The 11,663-nt window shown below is 41.6% G+C and overlaps 1 pseudogene; it reads right to left on the minus strand.

The window, feature by feature from the left end:
- LOC110515008 lies at positions 1-2,075 on the minus strand (annotated as a pseudogene).
- Between the last annotated feature and the right edge of the window lie 9,588 nt (positions 2,076-11,663).

Genomic DNA, 11,663 nt, shown 5'->3' on the forward strand with positions numbered 1-11,663 from the left:
AGACACACTCATATATACATCCAATAACAGCTGATGTGTTGCCGTTTATTGTCACGAAGCATAATGACAGATGTAGAATTTAGATGATGTTTTTATTATGACTGAATTAGTACGAATTAGAAAGATTAGTCAATTCAACATCACTTCACATCCACGATCCATTGAGTTAAGCTATTGAACTATGAGAGAGTATTGAGTAACATCTGGTCATAAGCTATGGTAGGAGTTAGTCAATTATAATAAAATGCATATACAGTTAATTAAATACTCTGCAAACACTGGGCTATGTAACACGGCCTCAAATTAGCAATACATTCAGATTTCAATACAGTGAATCTAATTGCAACCAAAGTTTCTTGCTAGGACAAACTGCATGGTATATTCACAAAACCTCATCACAATTTTACCATAATTCCCCACACATCCTCTTTAAGGTGGTCAATTCAGAATTTAGAATAACCCCTCAGGTTGATAACATAATGATCCCTGTTTGTCTGACTTGTTGCACCTCTATCAGCGTCACTATGAGTGTACACACAGCGCCACATTCTTGTGCCTCTCCCAGTAGTGGCAGTCCTCCGGGAAGCTCCAGTTGGCCTAACTCTTTTTGTGGTTACTGACAGCATGCACCACGAACCTCACCATCTGCTTCCCCAAGACCTCCATCATGGCCTGGGCACCGCCCTTCTTCTCTGGCCCCTCCATCAGTTGTCGGATGCAGTCGCGTGGCACCGGTTGGGGACCGGTGCTGTAGGAAACCACCAGGTAAGGTATCATTCACCTGCAGCCCCTCAAACAAGTTCTGACCGGCCATTTGTTGGAAGTGGTCCCTGGCACGCCAGTTCCAATAGTTGCTGCCAGAGTGGTTGACCAGTCGGACCGACCAGCTCACCCAGTTGTATTTCCTGGTGAGGAATTCCTGTACTTCCTGAGCCGTGTCCTGAAGATTGCGTTCCTCTTTTTCCTGGAGAATATGCTGGGCATCAAGGCAAGCCTGTTCAGGGAAGGCTGCTACGCAGGCCCCGATGCATGCCTTCATCTTTGATTCCACCTCCCTGATTTTGGTGCTCCAGTGATGGATGGTTTCCTGTTCCTCATCTGGTCTCCTGGTGAGGGCACAGTGGCCCGGCAGGGCAAGTAGGCCCAGGTAGAGGATCTCCTTCATCCTCACATAGAAGTCCTCCAGTAGGCGCCTGTTTCTCGCCTCATACCTGAGACATATGGAGAACCAACCACTAAACTGTTGTTAATAACAATAAAAGTAAGCATCCTATTTTCCATAATCACAAGTGAACAGTTCAAATTCATGCCAAGTGTTCTGAAACTAAAATACTCAACAAAGCCATGCTCCACCGGTGCATAAAGGCTCATTTAGCATGGTTAAGAACACTTTACCTCTCCACCACCTCCAAGATGGACTCCCCAAAGCTGTTGGTGCCCATCAGAGCATCATACAGCACATACAGGTTCATCTCCCCACCGGTGCTCCAGAAACAGCCTCTTCTTGACCTCCTGAAACTGTGGCTTGGCCTCCAGAATGTCCATGTAATTCCGGAACTGGTTCCTGATGCTCTCCTCCACCGAGAAGTACTGGGAATCCAGCCGGCCCTTCCTAATCACACAGTCATTATCCTCCAGCTGGGTGAACAGTACGTCCAGCTTGTTCCTCACCGCCAGGAACTGCTCTTTGACATAGCAGACCTCTTTGCTCTTCACGTTGTCCAGGGCTAGTCGTAGGACAGGGGCGGCTGCCTCACACCTCAGCCCCTCACCTCAAAACTCTCCATCACAGCCTCGATGGCGTTTTTCTTCTGGGCCACCATCTTCTCCAGAGGACTTGCCATGCTCTGGAGGGAGAATCAATATGAAAGTTGAACTATGTGTCAATGCTTGTTGAGGTGTACCGGTCTTCAGAAATCATGCTCAAAATCAGGACGGAAAAGCTGCACATTGCTCTCAAGTAAAGTGGTTGAGTGCCCTTTAATAACAATTGACATTCAACCCCTTATGGGGGCTCAGTCTGTGAGTTTCCCTGCAGAGTAACACAGATAAAATGATCAATTCAGATATCACTATTGGACATTTTCAAATAAGATTGATAACCTTGTTACAGATATTCACTGATGAATCACAAGCTGCATTATTAACTGAGGCAGTACAGCTGTCTATAAGGAGTAACTCAGAACTTTTATGTGCCATATCACTGTTACATCTTAAAGGGGCAATCAGCAGTTCCGACATACATTTTTGTTGGACTTATAAAGTAATGATATGTACCCATTGATTAAAGAATATAACTTATAAATGCCTCATAAGCTAAGTTCAACTGTTGTACACCATCAGAACCTAAAATATAAGCTTGTTTTACTTCAATGTTTTTCAACAAAGTAAATGCAAACAAGCCTCAAAACTTGGTTAAATTATAATTATTATACAATGGATGGTCATTCTTTATATTCATATCTCTGTTTATGATTTTTATTTTCACATTACATTTCTCCAGCCCCATCCCTCAGCTTTTTACCAAAACAGCAGTGGGGAGGGTGTTTTGTAATTGTCACTCCCTGATCTGTTTCACTTGTCCTGGTTGTTGTCTCCACCCCCTCCAGGTGTCGCTTGTTTCCACCAGTGTATTTATCCCTGTGTTTCCCGTCTCTCTGTAGCAGTGTATTTACCCCTGTGTTTCCCGTCTCTCTGTACCAGTGTATTTACCCCTGTGTTTCCTGTCTCTGTGCCAGATCGTCTTGTATGTTCCATGTCAATGTTCCATTCTCCTTTTTCTAGTCCACCTGGTTTTGACCCTTGCCTGTTCTGGACTCTGTACCCACCTGCCTGACCATTCTGCCTGCCTTGACCTCGAGCCTGTCTGCCACTTTGTACCTCCTGGACTCTGGACTGGTTTTGACCTTTTGCCTGTCCACGACCATTCTCTTTCCTACTTATTTTTGGATTATTTAACATCTTCAACTGCAACCATCTGCCTCCTGTGTCTGCATCTGGGTCTTGCCTGTCATATTAGTAATAGTTTCTACTGCTGATTGCCCCTTTACTGATTGACAGTCAGTGAAAAGAAAAACATTGCATTTCATAATTTAATCAATAAAGTGCAGTAGTCAGGCAGCAAGTATAATCACTGGCCTGGAATGTTACTATACCACTATTTACAGACACGTTTTAGAGATGCTTGTATACAAGAGCTACATTTTTATATCTGATATTGTCAAGGTCAAAGCTAAAAATCTGTATAATATTGAATGAGATGCAACATTTGCATGTAAAACAAATGTCAATCTAAAGCCAAATGGGGATAATACATTTATCATGACATAAAATGACTGAAATAGGCAGAGGTGAGAACAGCCCTTCACTGGGTCTGTTTATGCCTCATTTGGTTTCAGAACCGACCAAGCCCAAGCAATATACATAAAAAAACCTCCTTTCATCCCTTGTCTGCAAACTCTAATAGGCTAAATTATTACGTCCTTGATCAGTCCACAATCCGTAAAAGATGGACGATCATACAGACACTGTGCCACTTTCAAATACATGACGTCCAATTAACCAAGCCTTAATAAATAAACACCAATTAGATGTGTTTTATTTGAATATCTTGGATTATATTTTTACCAACAGTCTGTGTTGTATTTCCCAATGTTTAAAAAAAAAAAATGTATAGCAAATTTTGAAACTACATTTTACTTTTACATTTGTATTACTCCAACAGCAATTAATAACTATTGCAGTTGGGTAGGTCGAATAATATAATAATTCAGTGTTTTCATTCATGCCCATGTTTGATGGAGACGCACTGTATCCGTACATTTACCCATGCATTTAGCTAAGTCCCATGAGAAACATTGGACACATTTAGCTGTATTTACCCCTGTCTTGTTGTTAGAGAAACCCATTCGTCTTACAACAGCACATCGTTTCTTTACCTGGTAGTGGCTCGTCCTTTACGCCCGATCAGCCCCAACAGCTGCAGTTAAGATTTTTTTTTCTCACATTTTCTCAAATACTCCCAAGGCTCTTCGCTGTGTTGTTGAGGATAGATCCTAAAAGAGAGGAGGAATCACGGCCACTCATTTAACATCTGCAGTTTGGCATGTAGAGACAAAGAGAGAGAGGGGGAGAGAGAGAGCGAGAGAGAGAGAGATACAACCCATATTTATGTTCATTTATTTTCCTTTTTATACTTTAATTATTTGCACATCGTTACAACACTGTATATAGCCATAATATGACATCTGATATGACTATTTCTTTGGAATTTTTGTGAGTGTAATGTTTATTGTTCATTTTTTATTGTTTAGTATACAATTTGGGGATGTGCATGACTGTTACATATAAAAAAAAAAAACACTAAATCTCTTGACCTCATAATCAAAATAATATTGTGCCTCTAATATTGTATAGGCTTTTATGACAGTTAAATTACATTGATAATATTGGTCCATTTTTACAGTTTTGTTTTACAATGAATTGAAAAACCTACCTAGTGTCTAAAACAATTAATTGTATCAGTTTTAAAATCTCTGTCTCTATCTCTCTCTCCCCAAGTGCCAGCCATAGACTCATGAGCTACTCCCCATCCCCTTATGATCAGAAACCATTATTTATAAATCCTCATAATCTGATTATAGATCTGGAGAATGCACAATTACACATTGTTTATTCACTGAAATGTTATGAAATCGATTACACAACACAATAGGAGTTAACGGCATTTATTTGCAGTTTAATAAAACAAATATCCTATTTGTCTGTGTATTTGAAGCATGCAGCAGCCAGTCTCGAAGGATGACTTCTGACTGATGCATAAAGTTGTGGGAGCTGCACATGTAGTCCAACTGCACATGAAACAAGTGAATCCGACACGTCATGAAGTTATGCAGGTAAGACAATATCTTATGTCTCAAACAGTTGACCTACTTTTCTTAATAGATTTCAGTTTTGGTTCACCGACTCAGGGGAGGGGGTTGTGGGGGGAAACCTGGTTATCTGGCGGGCATGAGGACTACCACAGAGGTGAAGCCTATATCTGTGTGTGCTGTCTAGATGTCTCCTCTTTAACAGTGCAGTGGCCTAAAAACAAAAGCAGACATTTTAAGTAAGCCTACTCTCATAGTAACATATTTAACCAAATAATGTATTTTTCATTTAGGCCCACCATGAGGCTTATCAAAACAGCCCGTAGGCCTATACATTGATTTACTAATACAGTGAGGTAAACACCAGGCCCTCTGGTGGAAATATACACTCTTAGAAAAAAGGGTTCCAAAAGGGTTCTTCGGTTGTCCCCATAGAAGAACCCTTTTTGGTTCCATGTAGAACCCTCTGTAGAAACGGTTTTACCTGGAAACAATAAATGGTTCTTCAAATGGTTCTCCTACTGCATGGGGACAGCCGAAGAACCCTTTAAGATTATAGATAGCACCATTTTTCTTCAAAAAGTGCAGGCACAGCATCTTCACAGTATTACATTCACTTATATGACATCATGTGTGGGTGCCTACAGTTGCACAGTATTACCAAATGTTTACTTATCAGTATTCCACGTCTATTCTGACACCTAGAGGTATGAAATAATACTACAGCAGGGGTCTCCAACCCTGTTCCTGGAGAACTACCCTCCTGTAGGTTTTCGCTCCAACCCCAGTTGTAACTTATCAGCTTATCAACCTGCTAATTATTAGAATCAGGTGTGCTAGAGTTGGAGTGAAAACCTGCAGGAAGGTAGCTCTCCAGGAACAGAGATGGAGAGCCATGTACTACAGCCACTACCTGATTGGCTTTATTCAACACATGTTCCCAATCCCAAAAGGACCCCTAGACCCTACACCCTATGCACTTGTGGAGATCTGATCATATTAGACATCTGCAATCAAATATGGTAATAGCTCTACCTTATCCTCTGATAGGCTATGTGGATGTTCCACCATATTGCTTATCAGCCTTATACGAATCAAATCATCTCAGATCTCAGCAAGTGCATAGGGGTCCATTTTGGAAAAATGAAAGGAGCAAAGCCCAGGTAAAAAGTTAGATGAAAACCCGCCTCAGTCTTCTGAAAACCTAACCCTGGGATAGAGTTCTATTTTTCTGCGAGACAATTACACACATTTTAATGCCAAAGGCACGCCAGAATGGCTTCCAAGAGGTGTTTCTGAGTGGTCTAGTCTGTCTCAGAACTTGAGCAATTTTGACAAAAACACTGGATATATGTTGTGCAAAGTTGGTGTTTCCTCCAAGTATTAACTAAGGGGGTGGAGACTTACCCTGTCACGACTTCTGCCGAAGTCGTTGCCTCTCCTTGTTCGGGCGGTGCTCGGCGTTCGATGTCCGATGTTCGATTTTCCATTGGTTTTGTCTTGTCTTCCCACACACCTGTTTTCAATCCCATTCATTACCTGTTGTGTATTTAACCCTCTGTTTCCCCTCATGTCTTTGTCAGAGATTGTTTATTGTCAGTGTAGTGTTTTTGTTGTATAGGTGCGCGACGGGTCTTCGTACCCATATTTGTTTATGTTCTTTTCCTGTTTAGTGTTATGGAGCATGTTTTTATGAAATTTTTAAGACTCCATTTTACACTCCGTTTGACTCTCCTGCGCCTTACTTCCCTGCCATCTATACACATATGCCTGACACCCAGTTATGATATTTCTGTTTATTTTGTATTTGTTTTGAAACATTTCTATAACTTTTTTCACTTTGAAAATGTGGAGTAGGTTGTGTAGATGTGTAGGGGGAATAATCAGATGTGCAGAATACTGGAAATCTGAATAGTGGGGTTAATAGCACAGAAGAGATCAAATCAAGCTGCAGTGCTTTAGAGAACAAGAACAAATGAAGTAGAGAACGTAACTTTGTGAACCGTTTCTTAGGCAAGAAACGGTTTCACGTCATAGTCTCCAAAAACACCAGAAAAAGTCGCTAGATTTGTCTCTAGTCGATTTTTTGAAAATGTGTCACCAGAGGGGTCTGAATACTCGCTAAATATAGCGACAAATTCGCTAAGTTGGAAACACTGCCCCCCCAACACTGCCCCCTGTCCGGTTAAGTTTAGGGTTCATTTTAAAATCACATTTTAAGACTATAAATGTTTTTAATGCTGTGTTAACATTTTTCTCTGTCAAAATAAAAAGTGTAATTTAGACAGAGAAATGTAGAAAATGTGTAACTAATTGTCAAATTGATGGAAATTCAGGTCAATTGATGGTTAAAGTAATTCATCCATCTTAAAATGCATTGTTAAATGATTTAACAATTTAAAGTATTTGTTGATGTGTATTGTGAGGATTCTGTGTTATGCACTATAGCCCGTTACCATATATGTGATTTAATATTATCTGCTGTTGGCTTGTGTGGATGTATGTGTTATGCAACATAGCTGACTTGAGACATTGTTAACAGTTTCAGGGCCATGGGCCTTTCTCATGATGGAAAAAATACAGAATAACATGAAGGCAGGAACTGTGCAATGAGTTGTGGGGGCACATTCAGAACGTAGTGTTGCGAGAACAAACACCCTTTCTGTGTTTGTTCATAAAAGTGGAGGTGTGTCTGGCCTCTGGCTGATGATGCGTTCTCTGGGAGAGGGTGGGGCTTTACAGGAGTGCTGGTCATCCTGAGCTGTCTGATTGTGGGAGCCATATTCCTGATACACCATGGGCCACCCGAGAAGGCTAAAGAGGGTAACCTGACCCATAGTTTAGACGATGAGGATTTTATATTAACCAAGCATGTGGGATCACTTAATCTGGATAAACAGGAAAGAAATTGAGATATTTGTGTTTGGTTTTAACACCTGTGTATAGGAGGGTGTCAGTGTACCTGTGTAATGGGGGAGGGCTACTGAAACTGGGTATGACGGTAGGGAAAATATGTGGTTGGCATACATGCGATATACTGCCAAGACATTATAAAGGAAGGACTGTGTTATTTGTGGCCATACTAGGCCTGTATTGGCTACTCATCCATTTGCCTTGGGAAAGGGGGAAGGATGGAGGTGTATACTGGAACGTTTTTACCATGTTAAACCCAACTCCAACCTTTGTAAGACTTTGTAAGTTCCCGGAAGTCCCTCCTCAAAAGGCTCCATGGGGTGTTACGGCGTACGGAGGTAACTACAGTTGCATCACTGGTACAGGTAGGGGTTTTGACTATGGGCGGTTGCCTGCAGCAGATTGTAATAGTAACATAACCATTAATGCCACCTGGCCAGTGAAAGGCTTGAATCAAACTAAGGGTGTTGCTGATGTATGGTGGATATGTGGCCCAAAGAGGCATTTAACACCTGTCCTTAGAGGTGACTGGCAGGGTACGTGTGCTTTAGCCAGTCTGATAATACCACTAACCATTATTGAAGTTACAGCTAATCAGCTCCTGGGATCTACTAGAAAAGCACCTAATGATGTTCACCCATACTCCAGATATAAGCGTGAGACACCTTGGTCTGAGGAAACAGATAATATACATTTCAACCTACTAGGTGTGCCAGTAGGTGTTCCTCAAGAATTCCAGGCCCTAAACAGGAATGATGGTTTATGGTATCTACTACCAATTCTTGGCCCCGCTATTGTGGATGCCAAACAGACCTCATGGATAAATTATATATACTATAATCAACAACATTTTGTTAACTATACCTGCTCTGCCCTCACTGGTATGGCCGAGCAATTGACAGGCAGAATAGATTGACTTTAGATATGATCCTGGCCAGTCAGGGAGGAGTTTGCAAAATGTTTGGTGAACAATGATGTACATTTATATCTAATAATACCAGTGCTGATGGGAGTATATCAAAAGCATTGGTTGGGTTGGACGAGCTTTCGGCAGAAATGAAGGGCGTGGCTGGGGTGGAGGAGTCTGGCTGGATGTCTTGGATGGGGGTGTGGCTTGGTGAGTATACATCGCTGGTGGTTACTGGATTTCTGACCCTAATTCTTGTATTTTTATTTTTGATGTGTTGTGCTGCTTGCATCATACTTTGTTTGAAGAAGTATGTTACAGATGTGGTACAGGCTTCAGGTATGATGCTCTTGCTTGATGCTCCTGAAGGAGATGCAGATACGGAATCTAACTTCCGGAGACAGATGGGGCTGACTGAGGATGACCCCTGGTTTGCTGTGGGTGAGGTCGTTGAATGATAACTTCTTAAATACAAAACGTGTACAATATAACTTGTCCTCTCTTATGTGAAGGTTTAGAGTCCCTGGGTGGCAAGGAGCCCACCTGGTACAGGATAGGAGTAGCTGAGAGGACCAGATGGTTTATAACAATGCTTTGCTTTGCTTTACTCTGTTTTCCATGACCAAAAGTTTTATCCCATATCTAACATGTCAATAAACAATGAAGTTTTATCCTATTTTTGGTAAGAGACACCCTTGGGGGTGTCAAAAGGGGGAGTCGAAAAGCATATATAATTTGTTGATTTTTTCTGTTTTTCTGTACAAAAATAAAAAAAATAAAGTAAAAACCTTTTTATTATTTTCATGAAATGCTATTAACATATTACTATGTTGGGACAGCTGAAATAAAGAATAATGAGTGACAAGGATAGTGGGTGTCAAAAGGGGGAATCAAAAACTTTTAAAAAGTTTATATATATGTTAATCAACAAAGGGACGTGCATCACTTCATGTATTCACAAAAGAAAGATTTAAAGTTCCTGGGTTCATCAGCAACCTAGTATATCGGATGGTGTGGTTACACCCCTCGGGGGTGTAAAAAGGGGGATTGTGAGGATTCTGTGTTATGCACTATAGCCCGTTACCATATATGTGATTGAATATTATCTGCTGTTGGCTTATGTGGATGTATATGTTATGCAACATAGCTGACTTGAGACATTGTTAACAGTTTCAGAGCCATGGTTCTTTCCCATGATGGAAAAATACAGAATAACATGAAGACAGGAACTGTGCAATTAGTTGTGGGAGCACATTCAGAACGTAGTGTTGCGAGAACAAACGGTCTTTTGTTAGATAACAGGAGCCAGGTGCGTGATAACTGTATCGAGCATGGGTGCATAGATATTCTACACAACTACAACGACTGACCGCTGAAGCGTCTAGGGGGCTGGGACCAGCTCGGGCGCCAACAATCAACGATAGGCTGAGTGAGTTTAAACCACGCCCAGTCTCTACTCTGACAGGCCGGCTCGGAAGCAGGAACTACTTCTGTCAGAGTATGTTATAATAATTTTGTCAGGAACAAGGCAGTTCTCTGTTTGCCCTGCGAGGTGTGACAGAGAGCCCGTATATATACGAAAATTGCATTTCCCACTTATTGCTTAGCTAATAAAAAATACATAGCATACAATCGGTGACTCAGAGTCATACTTATCCTGATACCAGATTCGAGTGACGCAACCCTAACAGTACCTGTTTTTGCCAGTAGCCCTGGGCATCAGAGTCCAGAGCCTTTTATTGCAGAGTTGTGCCAATGAGGTTGTCAGCTTTTAATTGGCTAACACTTATCACCTGGTTTGTGCAGGTTGAGTTGGAATGCTATTGGAAACTTTAAACATTTGTAACAAGCTAGGTAACAAGCACAGACCCGTGTAATTACAAACTATAATTACCACCGGTATTACATGTTGTTTTTACAGTGTAACTATTAATTATTACAATGAATTACAATACTTGTTCCATGCAGTATGTAATTACACTGTAATAGGGGCCCCTTAGAATGAAGTGTTACTAAAACATATATTTAATTAATAACTATTTTGGATGCATTCCAAATAACTGAAAAAAGTATAATACTATTATAATATTTGCTGAAGATAAAAACTGTTTCATATTGCATGAGCTGATGATTTTTTAGGGAGGAATGTGTTACATCTGCGCCTGCCATGCCCTCTACTGCTCATCCTGTGTCTCCCTAACCTGCCGCCACTCTCCCAGTGCTCTCTCCCTCTTTCTCTCTGTGTGAGTGTGTGACTGTGTGGGCGGAGACAGGTGTGCGGCAGGCAGAGCAGATCCCCACCAGCTGCAACCTGTTCCATAATCAAGACCTCTACAAATACTTAGCCCTGCCACTTCCATCCTGACAGATTGTAACCTCTGCTCAGTCAGACTGCGGTTTTAGCCGTTTGTTCCTGCATAGATCCTGTTTTCGTGTTGTGCCTGTCTTCCCTTGCCTGACGCTGTTTTCCTCTCTGCTACAATTCTGTCCTCTCTGACTCTGGTCCCTGTCTCCAGTCCCATGTCTCGTCAGTCCTGCTACCCTGTCCTGGACCCCCCACTCTACCGCTTTCTTGGATTCCTCTTCGGACCTGCTTATCCAGCCCCAACTCCCCTCGCTCTAGCCTCAGCCTCAGCACCTGGCTCCCTGCAACCCGTCCAAGCTTCCCTTCCTAACCCATCTTCCCTGTGTTTTGTAATACATACCTAGGTTACCTTATTCCAGTCTCCTCGTCTGAGTCTGCTCTTGGTATAACCTGCTCCGCTCCGCATAACAGAATGTAAGCAATAAACTGTCACATAGTATCAGTATTAATGTTGATGACTGCATGTACCAGCTGCGTAGTAATAGAACACAAAAGTCCTATTTTACAACAGTGTAATAATGTCCTTTATATTGTGATTTATGAATGAAGACAATAAAAATGACAAATGATAGCTGTAAAAAGGAATGTATGACTATAGACAGAGATG

This window comes from Oncorhynchus mykiss, chromosome 3 (genome assembly GCF_013265735.2).
Source record: "Oncorhynchus mykiss isolate Arlee chromosome 3, USDA_OmykA_1.1, whole genome shotgun sequence".
Lineage (NCBI taxonomy): Eukaryota > Metazoa > Chordata > Actinopteri > Salmoniformes > Salmonidae > Oncorhynchus > Oncorhynchus mykiss.